Source organism: Callorhinchus milii, unplaced genomic scaffold, assembly GCF_018977255.1.
Source record: "Callorhinchus milii isolate IMCB2004 unplaced genomic scaffold, IMCB_Cmil_1.0 Scaffold2, whole genome shotgun sequence".
NCBI lineage: Eukaryota > Metazoa > Chordata > Chondrichthyes > Chimaeriformes > Callorhinchidae > Callorhinchus > Callorhinchus milii.
Window position 1 is genome coordinate 23900938 of NW_024704743.1, and position 14917 is coordinate 23915854.

General features: G+C 43.1%; 1 protein-coding gene across 4 annotated transcripts in view; it reads left to right on the forward strand.

The window, feature by feature from the left end:
* The window catches only part of LOC103176257 (catenin delta-2), a 447491-nt gene that overhangs the window by 323317 nt on the left and 109257 nt on the right, over positions 1-14917 (forward strand). The gene's annotated exons all lie outside the window — the stretch shown is intronic.

Here is a 14917-nt window from a genome sequence, read left to right on the forward strand (position 1 = left end):
GTTCTTGGTTTGATTCTACAGAAGGCATATTATGTTGAGAGCACCACACACCATGTCAGGGTGTGAGATCACATCATGCCTCACACCAAGATCTTCCAATATTACAAGTGCTGAGAGAAGCTTTCAAGCCAAACTATGATACTCACCCACCCACAAGGAGGGAGGGAAATTAAAAGAATGTCAAGATACTGTGAGACAACAGAGACTGACCAAGATCTAGTAGCAAATTTTGCTGGTGTATTGTTGGCAAAGACACTGGTAGAAATCCCTTTCTCTTTTTGGTGATGATTCAGGGATCCTCAACGTCCACTTGGACAGGCAAACTGGACATTGGTTAAATGTCTCATCGAAGTACACCACCTCAGACAATGCTGTGCACCCCCAGTATTGCATCAGTGTGTCAGCCAAAACTATCAGCTCGAAAGTTTCGATGAGGGGCTAAAGTTTCTGCACATTGAACAGCAAAGGTTTTTTCAAAGGTTAAAAGAAAGAAGCATCTTTAAAATTGGTCAAAAATTATTTTTTTTAAAAAATGCAAATTTCAATAAACTCTATTCTTTATTCAAAAATTAATTTTCGAATAAGCGGTATTGCAGCTTGTTCTTGGTCGTAACTAAGAGTAGAGTTGTCCTTTTACAGAAGAAATAGGTTTAGAATGGTGGATAAAATGCATGCATCATCCCATTGACGTATTACTGTTGTCTGTTAAATAGCTCTGGCTGTTTTCATGGTCAAGGTTTCTTCATGTTAGGAGCAGCTATCTTGAATTTCAGATTTCCACTGCTTTGGGAACTCTTTTGTATACACAACACAAACAAATCCTACCTGAGAGGAGTGAGTCTCTTCTGACGAGTCTAATACTCATAGAGGAGCATTATTGCTTTGGCTGCTTTAATTCTAACACTTGGGATGGGATCTAACAGTAATGTAATAATCTCATTACAAATCTGGTCAGCGGGGCCTGACCTCGGAAAATCTGGTGGTGCGTGTTTCATGAGAAACCCAATGAAGGTGACTGCGTTCTCTCTGATCTCCGGCTGTGCACTGCTGAAGAAGGGGACACAACCCGTTATGTAGAATGTGATCTTCTCGGTCAAGTCTCTGCTTAGGTGGTTTGAGACGTTGCACAGAAATTCCTCGTACTCCAAAGTGGTCTCAATCAAGAGCTCTTCAAATATTTCGCAGATGCAGATTGACTCCATTATGGGACCCACCGTGGACAACACTGATTTACAGATCGCTATCACCTCACTACTCCTGTCATTGAGGTGGAGCAGCAAGCTGATCAAGCTTGAATAGATCTGCTCCATAAACACAGGCTTCAGTTGTTTATCGCCAAATCTGATTAGGCTCCCGAGCACCATGAAGGCTGCAGCTCTCACTCGTTCGTTGTCCTTTTCAAAAAGGGGCTGAATTGCAAGCGCCACTTCCAGGAGGATGGGATTGGAGTTCTCCTTCTCCATCTTAGCCAGGACTTTGGAGATGCCCGACATGGCTTCGAGTACGATGAGATTGTTGGGCTCGTACTTCTCATCCAACACGGAGATCATAGCAGACAGCAACTTGGTGGAATACTTTTCGATCTTGTTTGAACCTCCAATTGCAGCATTTCCCAGGCCCCTGACGGAGAGCCACCGGACTGCAGCCGAGGTATCAATCAAGCACCTCAGCAGGCTACCCACCAGAGTGTCTGTGAGTTGCAGTTCTGAGACCACAGAGTGGTTTAAAAGCTCCCCAAAGAAGGCAGCCACAGTGATTCTCTGGCTCTCGTGGATGTTCACAAGGACAGGTGCAAGCTGCTCAGCAATGTTGATCAAGTGAGGGACAGCACAGTTGCTCATCACCCTCGCCAGCATTGACACGCCCTCATGATGTCGCTTTGGATTCTTAATCAAATCCCAGACTCCAGTGTCATTCATGAGCTTCATCTCATTCTCATTCTTTCCATGTGTCAGGATAGCCTGAAGTATTTCCACGCAGCAATTGCTAGCTTCCACATTTCTAGCTAGTTGAGGCAGAAAGGAGGTGGTTTTCCTGTCCTTTGGATTGTTGAGAAAATCTTTGGACAATTGGACTCTGACGCTGGCGCTGAGGTGAATGAGGAGAGTACTGAAGAGCTGAGGGTACAGCTTGCTCACCACCATTTCAGACTCAGGGTCAGCCAGCATCTCACGCAGGGCGCTGATAACATGTAAAGGCTGCTGAGCTGCTGCGCTTGTTACATTGCTGGTGAGAAGGGACTCTTTGCTGTCGTCGTATAGTAACTTTAAGTTGTCTAGTAAGTACTTGATGGCAGTTGCAGCCAGTGCTTTGTCTCTGAGCAGTGATTTCCATATGTCGCTAACATACTTATCAAACGGCAGAGGGTACGTGAGGAGACAGGGCAAGACCATAGGCACGTTTTGGGAAGCCAGAATGGAGATGCAGTGAGTTACTGAGCGAGCCACTGGTTCCTGAGTGATGTACTGAGACTGGGCGTGCAGGACGCGGATTATCTCGGGAACCTCTTCCAGGCTCGCTCCGCGCCTTCGAATGAGGATGTTCATGACAATGGCGGAGGCGCAGGAACAGTTGGGATGCTCTTCAGTGAGTCCCTTAAAAACCGTGAAAAGAAGGTCTTTCATCTGATCCTGAGGCATCCGCTTGGATAAGATCTTGCCAATGTCAGCGCATGTGCGGAAGAGAAGTAGACTGTTAAGGTGATCTAAGCCACTTTTAATGGTTTTCAGATGCTCCACTATGATATCTCTGTGATCCACTGCAAAACCTTCACAGCGCAGCTGTATGTAGAGTAGTGTGTACAGACTGTCGATAGCTGCCTGCCTCACAATGGGCAATGGATCAGTGCACCGGGGGATCATCTCTCCTACAATGACCCCGAGATTATGAAATGTAACGATATTGTTGACGTGAAGCTTTTCCAGGTAGAACATCAGCAGGTCTGAAGTGATCTCCATTGCTTTCTCTCGTTCATGGTCCTTGTCCGACTTGATCCAAATATTCACATGTTTGAATACAGACTGAAACCCGTTGGGGGACAAATCTAGGAGGAGGATTTGCTTCAGAAGATCCTGGAGCGAGGTCATCGTCTCATTGTAGAGCATCGCTCTGTTTTCCCCATCCACATTGGTGTCTTCTTTCAAAGATTCTGTCTCCGGTTGAGGCAAAGCGATCACACTTTTCAGGCAGATTTTAATCAATTCAGATGTATCCTCTTCTTTGAGCAGAGGCTCCAGTTTAGAAAGGAAGATGCAGGCGTTCATTGCTGACTTTCGAATGGAAGTCTTCAGTACCTCGGTGGGCTCAGCCTTAATGAGTTCCTGCATATAGACCAATAGTTCTCCTCTTCTGGTGAATTTGAAGGTGGGACATTGTCGATTGGAATAGATAGCTCTGGCTATCAGGGTCACGGTCTTTATCAGGCTCAGCTTCACCGTCAAATCCTTGATTTCAACCTTAATTCCTAAAATTTTTATATTGAAGTTGTTTAGCACGTTCTGCAGAATGTCCGTCTCGATTCGGGACAGAATGAGATCCTCGGGAGAATGTAATATCACATACCCGTAACACAGTATCAGAGTGCTTTTAACCTTTATCATTTCAATGTCGGACTGGTCTTTCAGAATATGGAAGAAACTTGCAGTCTTCTTAAAGATATTTAACTTTCCGTAATCTTTCAGTTTGTTCAGTGTAGTGTCCAGGTGGGTTGTGGCACAGTAACCAAATCCCGCTGCCACCCCCTCCCTCTCTAAAGGTTCACTATGTTGAACGCTTTGCATCATCTCCTGAAGGTTCTTCTTCACCACATCTCTATTTTGGGTGTGCTGTAGCACCACACCCAGGCACTTGAACAGAAATCCCTTCTCCTGTGGGTAATGGTGATAGCTGTTAACATGCTTGATCATTTCTTCACTAAGCTGGTAAATCCATGCATCATCGGCAATCACCTCCAAAGTTCTGGACAGGACCAGTAAGAGTTTATCTTCCCACTGCTGCTGGTCCATCAACACCTCAGAATTCTCCATCAGGAAATCCACCAATGCTGGCAGCTCCTTTTCCCATACCTTTATCACTGCTTGGTGGATGTTGGCACCCATAATCTGCAGCAAGGTCAGTGCAGGCGCACCTCTGCCTTTTCCCTGGTATGGAGAAGAGGCCACAATCAGCAGGCGTGTCAACAGTGCATGAGGCTTAGGAAGTGTTGGGTGCTTTACGTAACAAAGAAAAAAATCCTGCGCCTCGTTTTTCTGTTTCTTTGTGCCAAGGTGTACCAAGCACCTGCACACTGTTGCCAAGGCATTGGTGTAGCGCATGGTGACCACAAACTCCAGCAGGAACGGCCAGAGAACGTTCTCCATCCTCTCTGTGGTGGTGATGATGTTCATAATGACCTCGCACAGCCTTTTTATATCTTTATCGCTGATATCAGCTGACTGTGGGATGCACACATTGGGGACAGTTTCCACAACGGGAAGAGCACACTGTCGGATGATGAACTCCACCATTGCCTTTCCCCCCTCCAGCTCTAGGTAGCGCCGGTTGGCCATGCTGTATATCACTTGGGCCACCATTCTTTTCACCCTGTTGTTGTTATCCAGCAGGGGGAGTTTCATGCCTTCCAAAATGCGAGGTTTCTTAGACTCCAGGCTCGAAGGCACAGCGGTGATCAGGTGTTTCAGCGCAATGAGCGTCCCTATTCGGATCTGTTCATTGTTGGCTTCCAGCTGCAGCAGAAGGAATTCAGTAATTTGGTCAGAAAAGGACGGAGTCAGGACTTTGAAGCAGCAGAGGACTTCGTTGTGATTCTTGCTGGTAAAGTGGTTTGCACTGTCCACGGGGATGCAGATCTGATTGTGTAGACTGAGGAGCAAGCTCTCCAGTTGGAGTTCCAGCACCTCACTGCCCCTCTCCATGGCAGCGTGCAGTATCCCACATAAGCCCTGAGTGATACAGAAATCACTCGAGTTCTTCTTGTACATGGACAGAACCGTGGGGATCAGGTTGGACAGCTCATTCTCTAGCTTGTCGTAAGGCATCAGGTGGCTTAACTGACCTATAGTCTCTACCACTGCTGTGCCCACCTTGGATTCTTTGATCGGAAGCCACACAGAGAAAAGTATATCGTAAGCAGTGGAAATCTCAGTGAAGAATAAATTCTTCCTCACTGTAGGATCTGGGGCCTCATCTATGTCTGATAGGTATGCAAGGATGCTCTCACTAAAAAGACCCAGTGCTAAACAGAACACCCACTTCATCTTCTCTTGGGTTACCATCGGAAGCATTGTAAGCATAGTGTGCAAGATTGGCTTTAACATTGGTACTATGTGATGCACATTTGCTGTGCACAGATTTGCCAATGTTAGAACCACATAGAAATGTGGAACACAGCCCTGATGAAACATCGAGAGCATCTCATCTAAAACCTCATTGGTAAATCTGCAGCCCAGGGTAACCAGCAGGTTACTTGCAGCTTCCTGATGTTCGGGAAGTACATCCTTGCATTTGGTCATCTCTGTCGAAGCCAAGTAGATGAGCTTTTTAGCCACGGGTCGGTTCAAGTACGCAATTGTGTCCCTCACTATCAATTTCAAACTCTTCAATAAAACTGCCCGATGCACTGCCAATAACTTTTTATGCTTAAGGAGGTATTCCCGACAGAACAGTAGGACCGCCTCTGGATGAGAACATCCCAGTTCATGCAAGGACTGACACATTTTGTTGCTAACAATATCACCCTCATCGAAAGTGACGTCCATTAACATGACCAACAAATCTTCCACGTTGACGCTCGCCATTTTATGTTCACCGCTTAGCACATCCTGGAGTCCAAGGCTTGCAATTTCCTCAAAACAGTGGTTTATTTTTATGCATATTAGTCCCTGAACTCCTCTGTTTCATTGCAAACAAATAATAGCAGTTTATTATTTCGCCCAAAGTAGTGCATTTTAATGAAGGGAGGGAGAAGTATGGCTTTTTTTCAAACTCTTAATTCTTGACTTCTTTGATTCACTGTCACAACAGCCTAGAAGATTGCCCTGAGCATAATTCGATGGCTGTTCTGTTGAACTTCTATTTACTCAGCTCATGAAATCTACTTTGAAAAGATCCTATTTTGTTTCTGGTCTAGAGTATCTCTCCTTCGGATAAATACATACCCATTGTAGCCTTACCAAACAGTTTATGAATTGGAAGACAGCTTGCCTTTACCGATTAGGAATTACGTCTTCCTTTCTCTGTGACCTTAACAAAGATCATTTCTCATTTAGGATTAATAGCAGTTGAAGCGACACAGAATTTTCTTTGTTGCACAGATACTTCTCCTCACAGTTTCACTTGACCAATCTGCCTATTGATATTATTCCACTTCCTTTGCTTTCTTACCAACAAGTGATGGCTGATTACATCCTCAAGAGCAGCAGTGCACTCTTCTTAAACCCATGTGCCAGATTTTTTTTTAATGGTAATCCCAATTGATTTGATTTACAATCTCAAGAAATTAGAATATCAGGAAACTAGAACCTTCAAAATTCTGTGGTTACATTGTTCAAATCCTTAACTTGTTTTGAATTCCTTACTTGCTCAAATCAGCCCAAAGCAACTCCTTTTCGCTCTATTAAGTCAGTCTTCTCAAGGCACAGACTTTCCCCACGTATTAGGTTTAAAATAACTATTCAGAGCACAGAAATCTAAAACTCACCAACTTTTGATCTTTCTATTGATGCTATTTGCTGTACCTCAGTTTCTCACAAACGAGTAAGAAAATTATTTCTCCAAATCTACTGTTTTGAAAACGCATCAATCTTTTTCTTCAGTGTAATTCCCACTATTTTGATTTGCCTTTTCAACGGACGTCCATTCTTTGAACCTAAGAATTATCTGTTGACTTATTGGTCTTTGATGAGTTCCTTATTTATCCAGTTCAACCTAAATAAATTTCTGCTTTACACAAATCCCTTTTTGCACTTGTGTGGAGTGATCTTCCTTCTGACAAACACGCTTCCAATGGCATAGAGCTCTCCAGGCCAGTGCAAACTTGTTCTCAGACCTTTAGGGTTTGAGCTAGGTTACCTTCCCACTTTTCGAGTGATTTTCTCTCTCGTTCTAATCCCGGATTCTTTCTCCTTTGCACTTCGTACGGCTTCTTATTCAGATTCTCAGTCCTTTAACCGCTCTTCCGAATCTACAATTGACTTGTTATGAATTGCTATATCCCCTCACGTTTACATACGCTGTTTCTCTGTCTTCGCCTCCAAAGCAACTAACTTTCCTCTCTAACTCGGGACCAACAACCACACAAAGGCTTTGTGTCATCATGGGTGTCATTATGAGGCCATGTGACAAGCAGTCACATGACTCCCCCCCCACCCCACCCCCACCCACCCACCCCCACCCCCCACCCACCCACTCCCATCCCAGCCGCCCACCTCAGGTGGTGACCCACCATCATGAATGATGTATTTTGGAGTCCATTTATATAACTTTTCATCTAGTTTGCAGACATTTGCAAATATTAATTATGCAGCGTTATTGTAGTGTTTGACATAAAATGGAAAACGGATCATGAGTGGATCATTTGAAGAGAGAGAATATAAAAGGAAATAGGGAAACTGTAGATTAGAATAGGCTAGCACCGGTGTATGCACTGGCACCTTAGAATTACAGAGAACTTTGCAACACGGAAACAGGCCATTCGGCCAAAATAATCCATGCTAGTGTATTTATTCTACACAGGCCCCCACTACTTCTAATCCGTTCTCGTATACACCTCTGTTTCCTTCTCTATCATGAAAGACTGCAAAGCTTTGCATTGAATGTTAGATGCTTTCAGTAAATATACATGTAAGCATACATGTAAAGTACATTTATCTGTATTGTGTGAGTGTATTCCTAGCAGTAAGTAGGAACCCAGTTAGTCAATTGGCAGATCGCGTCTCGGGTTAATAATTCCTCCAAAAAAAAATAATAATAAATTGATCACTCAATCCATGACTGTTTGTGGGAAACTGCTGTGATCAATTGGCTGCCGCGTTTTGCCCACAAAATGTGGTCAATTCACTTCACAGTATATTGTGTGAAGCGCTTTGAGATGTCTCGAAGACGTGATAAGGCGCTATATCAAATGTAAGGATTATTATTATGTAAGGTGTTTCCTACTCAAATTCAAGTACATGTGGCTAAACCTGTGGCTATTAAGCAATTGCTATTTAACAACACTGTCCTTAGGGGGAAATCTCAAGGGGGTTAAGATCTGGCTTGTGATTTGTAGAGTTAAGAGGGACGTAACCTTTTTTTTCCACGTAGAGGGTTATTAGAATAGGGTTAGGGTGGCTTTTGAACCTAAGGCCATAACAACATTTAAAAGGGAAACAAACAGAGAAAAATGGCATGACGAGTTCAGGAAAAGAACAAGGAATTGGAATTAGTACAGTCAGTTCAAGTAGAGGACCTCATACCAATCCAACATAAACACACTGGGTTGAATCGTCTCCTTCCATGCTGTAATTTATAGAAATTCAAGGAAAGGTTCACCACAGTTTCTCTTTACACCTTGAGGATAATCACATTAACTTCTATTTTAATAACTAAGTATCATTGGATTAATGTTGATGCAACGTCGAGTGACATTGGGCTGATAGTGAAGATGTGATGTTATCAGAATTTGCCCAGTAAGAGAATGACAGACTATCTGCAGGGTTTGAGAGGGCTCTGTTTGTTCAGTAGTGGGTGTGTTCAGCAGTTCTGCAACTCTTGGTTGATTTATGAGCAACATTTAGAGTTCAAATTGAGAGCATGGATCCGCAAGCCAATTTATGGCTTGTAAATGGAGCTGGAAAAATGGTATGTGATGAGCGTTTGCCACATGGGCTGTGCAAGCCAGCATGCACTGTAGAGGGAACCCATGTTGTGGTGAGTGTAAATCATTTATATTCCATCTATGAAGCCTATCGTAACTCAATTGCCACTTCACCACTTGTAAGGTCAGCCTCACTTATAGAGCATAAATCACGTCCTGCAGCTGACCACAGCATAAGAAGAAATTTCCATTTTTCTCATGACTTATTATGTCTTAACGTACTGCTAAGTGTAGTGACTGTTTTGGTAGGCAAACGTGACACTATCAGGAGGTACTCAATAAGTTAATAATAAATAATCCTTGCATTTATCACTTATCTCAAAGTGCTCACAGAATTTGCTGTGAAATGGAGTGACTGTTTTTGTAGGAAAATGTAGCAGGATAATTGTGCACAGCAATGTGCCACAAGCAGCAATGAAACAAGTTTTTTTTATTTTGGGGGATTGTTTATTTTGGTGGACACCAGAAGAAACTCCCTTGTCTTCTCAGTGCCACAGGGTTTACGTCCCCCGAGTCCTCCGCTGTACCTTCAACAGCCGTGCCTTCAGCCACTATGCCCCGAGGCTCTGAAACTCCCTTCCTCATTCCCTTCACCTCGCCCCCTCTCTTCCTATTTTCAGATCTCAGCTGAAGACCTTTCTCTTCGATCGCACCTTTGGTCACCTTCCTCCCCCGCCCCCTAGCTCAGCCCCGGGATCCATTACTGTGAAGCGCTCTGAGACGCCGTCCGGTGTGGAGGGCGCCATAAAAATTCACGTTGTTGTTGTTGTCTTTAATGTCCACCTAAAAAGACAAACGGGACCTCAATTTAACGTCTAATCTGAAGGACGTAATGTGTGTCAGTGGGTTTGGGAAAGTGGTTTTGTTTGATGGTGTGTGTATCCCATGATAGGTATGCATCTTTGTAACAAAAAAGGTAGCTTTTGGTAAACTCAGAAATATTATCACTAACAGAACAAGTACCCGGTGCTCCAGGGCTGCCTTATGCAACTGCTGACACTTTGTGCTTCAAGGTGACAGATGTCTGTCTGGGAATGAAGGTCATTCCATTCCAGAATCAGTATGAAGCACATCCAGGTGCTTATAAAGCTTGGTTGTATCCAATACTAGTAATAATAATCCTTGCATTTGATATAGCACCTTATCACGTCATTGAGACATCTCATACGCTTTACAGAATATAATGTAAAGTTAGTGACTATGTATTTTGTGCGCGAAACGTGGCAGCCAGTTGCACACAGATCTATTATCTAGAATAAAGCTCTAGATTCCCAACACAGAGTCTTCCTGATGCCAACCACATGACCTTGAAGGGCTAGAGAGGAGTCTCTAGATACTCTCTCAGAGGCATAGATGAAACGTCAAGAGTGCCGATCACTGCAGACTGGACACATGTTTGCCCATAAAGTTGCATTGGAATAAACGTAACATTTCAATCCATCCTCTTAACCAGGAAGCTCCACACAGAGGATATATTAAGACGGGGAAGGGGGTATTAGCAGACAGTAACAGACTATTTGAAAAATAAGGAGGACTGGCTGGTACTCACAAGAATACTCCTTCACCTCTGGATCCATTCAAATCCATCACAGAAAGATTGGATGAAAGTCTTCTCTCCGGTGGCAGCAAAGGTTGAATGTGAAATGAGTCTGAACCCAGTTCTCAGCAGTGCAAGTCTGTCTATAACTCAACATTAATTGGCATTAAATTGACAGTCAAGAGAGGCCATAAATGCAGCTAGTGTGGAAATGGATGTGTCACTCTTGTGCAGTTGGTAGAGGAAGAGCCTCTGCTGAAACTGGAATGAGGGCACGTTGCCCAAACTTTTTCCACTGCAACAAGCATTTTTACCTAAGGCATTAATTTGTCTACATTGCCCACAAAAGACACAGTGACTCCACTTTACAATACATCCCATGAAGCGCTTAGAGACATTCACTCTCCATACTAAATATAAGGATTATTATTATTAAAAATGTGCAGTCACAACACTGAACAGTAATTACCATGAAGTACTTTGATATCAAATGCAGCAATTATTTAGTATTAGATTTAAAAGTAACATTTCCATTCTGCCCGCCCCCCACCACCACAGTCTTTTAATAATAATCCTTAATTCTACCATCTATAATCCTTGTTACTATGATACTATGAAGATGGTCCATAATAATATGACCTTATAATAATGATCCTTACATTTTACATAACGCCTTTCACATCAGGAGGACATCTCAAAGCGCTTCAGAAGATTTGCTGTAAAATGTAGTTACATGTGTATTTAGTAGGCAAATATGGAAGCCAATCTGAGCACAGTGATATCCCACAAACATCCAAGAAGTGAGGAACTAATTTTATTTGGAGGATTGTTGGCTGGAACTTCAGGGGAAACTCTCATCTCTTTTTGAATAGCGCCATGAGATTTTTAACATCCACCTATACAGGCAGACGGGAGCTCGGTTTAATGTCTAATCCAAAAGGAAAGCACCTCCAACAATGCATCTCATCTCCAGCACTGTATTGGAGGGTCAGCCAATACAGTGAGTTGAAAGAACCAACATGGGCTTGAACTTACAACCTCCAAATTCGGAGGCAAAATTGTTGCCAACTGAGCCAGACTGACGCATTTTAGAATGAAGCTGAAGTGAATTTATTTTCTAAAAAAAGCTTTATATGAGCAAGAGAATGGGGAGAGAAGTCAAGAAAAACATAAGGAAAACAAAAAGGGAGGTGAAAAGCGGGAACAAAAGATGTACCTCCGTTCTGTAGGGAGTGTGGAGCTGCAGGTTTGGTGACGGGAGAAACATTGTATAACATATCCAAACTGCCTCCTGTAGGTCCGAAGTCCCGATCTACATTCCATTTTTCACAGCTGAAAACTGGATGCTCTTACTTCCCAACCTGAGAGGAGCTTCCAGGGCTTTCTCTTTATTTACAAACATTGTTGATGGTGGTTTGACCTCCGTGGCTGGAGCAGACCATGGTTTCCACATTGTTTAATGGGAGGTGACAGAACAGCACTCCCAGCGGGACGCAGTCTGCCGCTCTTGGTATTCTCTTTGTAAATGTATGTCACTGAACAAAAGGCAGAGCCAAAGCATCTTCATTACCTGCACGCATGCCTCTCACTCCCCACAGACAGATAATGATATAATAATCCTTGCATTTGATAAAGTGCCTTATCACGTCTTCGAAACATCTGAAAGCGCTTCAGAGAATATACTGTAAAGTGAGTTGACTGTATGTTTTGTGAGCAAAATGTGGCGGTCAATTGCCCACAGCACTGTCCCACAAACAGTAGGGGATTAAATGGCCAAATGCTTTTTTTTTAATTTTGTTTATTTTGAAGGAACTATTACCCCTGGAAAAGCGATCTGCCAATCGACTAACAACCAGGTTCCTACTTACTGCTAGGTAAACAGAGGCGTGTGGAATAAGGAAAATTGCCTAATGTTTCACCCTGCCCGGGAATCGAACCCAGGTCCTCTAGCTTGCGAGGCGAGCGCTCAAACCTCTAAGCTGCAGACCTCCACTTTACATGCAGAACACTTTATCATGCATTCACAGGAAAATTGCCTTCACAATTGTGTCCAGAAAGAGTTACCATTTGTGAAATTATAATTGTGATTTCCTAAGCAGACTGTATACAACACTGACAAATGCACATTGCTGTGATGTGAGGCTGCTGCTCTGAGGCAACCTATTAATTAGCCGACAGATCATCACCGGAATATTAAAAGACTTGATTAGCCCAACTTTGTACAGCCAGAAAGCTGCTTTATTTAACTGTCCCTGCAATGTGGGACTTAAAGAATGGAATTATTAAAGTAATCACCATGACAACAAAATCCTATCTTTCAGGATGACAGCTGTGAGCAGCACAACATGTATCTTAGGCTGAATAGTGTAGAGATGTGACAATGGAAGAATGTTCTGAAATTTTGCCGGAATAACTTTGGGGAGGGCTTACGTCTCTGGAGTCGGGGAAGGGAATCGATTTCTGATTTGCAGAAATAGGTTGCCCCAGAACCTGTGACAGCCCCGAATGAGGAAGATCACATCTAAGCAAAGAGATAAATGTTGTAGTCAACAGTTTCTGTTAATTTGATGTGATTTTCATAAGTCAGCCATAACAGTGTAGGGGTATAGCAATGGTGTAACTGACATTAATTCATCGCCAGGATATGGGTTCAGATTGAAAAGGTTCCAGGAAGTTCAATTAAACACCTTCAGTCTCTTTAGTGCCGGATTCTTAAATGATGCTCAAAGGATGGCAATGGTGCCCCATAAACACAAGCAGAGCTCTTCACTTACACTTAGCTCAGGCCCGAGCAGCTTGGAGCAAGTAGTATTACTGAGGTCTGCCAACTCCAAATTGCTATGCAGGCATTGGGTTGGTGCGTGAAACACAACGTTGGCTGATCAGGAATACTTAATGATATTGCAGTTTGAAACAAAGATTCCTCACAGATCAGAACAATGTCAGATGTCGTGCATAATAAAAATGATGCTCCTCTGACAGAAAAACGCAGCAAAATATTGTTTGAAGTCTACTTTCACAGAATTGATTGACAGGTACCCTAAGTGGGACAACCAGTAATTGCTTCCCTTAAGCCTCCTTGTCTGCCTGGAAATTTCTGTAAGGCGACATGGAAATTAACCTGGCCTTTTTACTGCTGTCTTGAAGAAATTGGCTTCCAGTGACCACAGAAAAGATAACAGAATAATCAATGGAAACCAGGCCACGTGTTCTGGGCCCTCGAGGTATGAGGACTTCAGAAAGAATAAAACATGGGGAGATTAGTCTATTGTTGAAGAAATGAATGCAGTTAACATTCATTAGAATTGGAGAGAATAGATCTGAAGGAAATGGAACTGCCTTAAGGTATCTTATTTGCTTCAAGGAAGTTTTAATTTTTAAAATCCCCCTTCAAATTTTGGCCGTCTTCTCCCAAAGGTACAGCTTTGTGCTGCGGTGCAGTATATTGGGTGAGAGACACCACTTAGTTCCTCTCCCATTCTTCTTTTTGAGCCATTAAGCTTCTGGGGCAAGATTGGAGGATTTCCACACTAGCTTGATCCTTGTCTCATTCAACATCTACATGCGCAAATTTCAGAAAGGGTTACTGGATATCGGTCAGATGTGATTTCACATCCCCCAGAGCTGCTCTGTTCCTATTGATTATCACAAAGGAACCCTAACCCATTTTGAGATTAGATCCCACTGTCTCTCTTTCTCTTTGAGTTTCTCTAACCTTCTCTAGCTCTGTCTATTCTAATTCTTTTTCTATCTTAAAACTGCACTCCAGTTGTGCGCAAGTTATGCACAAGATTATTAAGAGCTTAATTCAGCTGCCCATAGTGAGCAAATCAGTTAACTTGGCTGCCCCAACAGAGGGGTTGGGATTCCATTGCAATAGACAATAGAAACAGGGTGAGGGATCTCTAGTCTCTGCTGAGGACCTGCCACAGCCTGTGGTACTGAAATCCATAGTGCCACTACTACTGCTGTCCTACTTTACCGGAAAGACCTCCAGACCTCTTTATTAAAAGAAAAGGCTTGGCTGGCTGCCATAATTTTCAGCCCACAGATACCTTTTTTTACCTTAACAATGTTCACTATTTTTGTGTGGGGATGGGGAGGGAAGAGTATGGCAAAGTATTACGACTTCATTATTCAATTCAAATGGCATAATTATCACCTGTGATATTCTCACATTGGCAAAGATTACAGGCCAAGCCAGTCAATTATTATTGAATAGGCTTGGCCTGAACCTCCCCCAACCCTTCCCCATCCCACCATGAGACTGGCCCTATAGTTTTGCTCAAAGCATCTTGCTACCCCCAGTGTTATCAATCCAATGTTTTATTCGAGTACCACTTCACAAATTTCCAGTAGTATCAAATAGGGATTACACTGGTTGATCTCTGGATTGTAAATGCTTCAATAATAATAATTCTTTCATTTAATATAGTGCCTTATCACTTCATCAAGACATCTGAAATCGTCATAGGATATACTGTGAAGTGTAGTGACTGTGTATTTTGTCGGCAAACGAGGCAGCC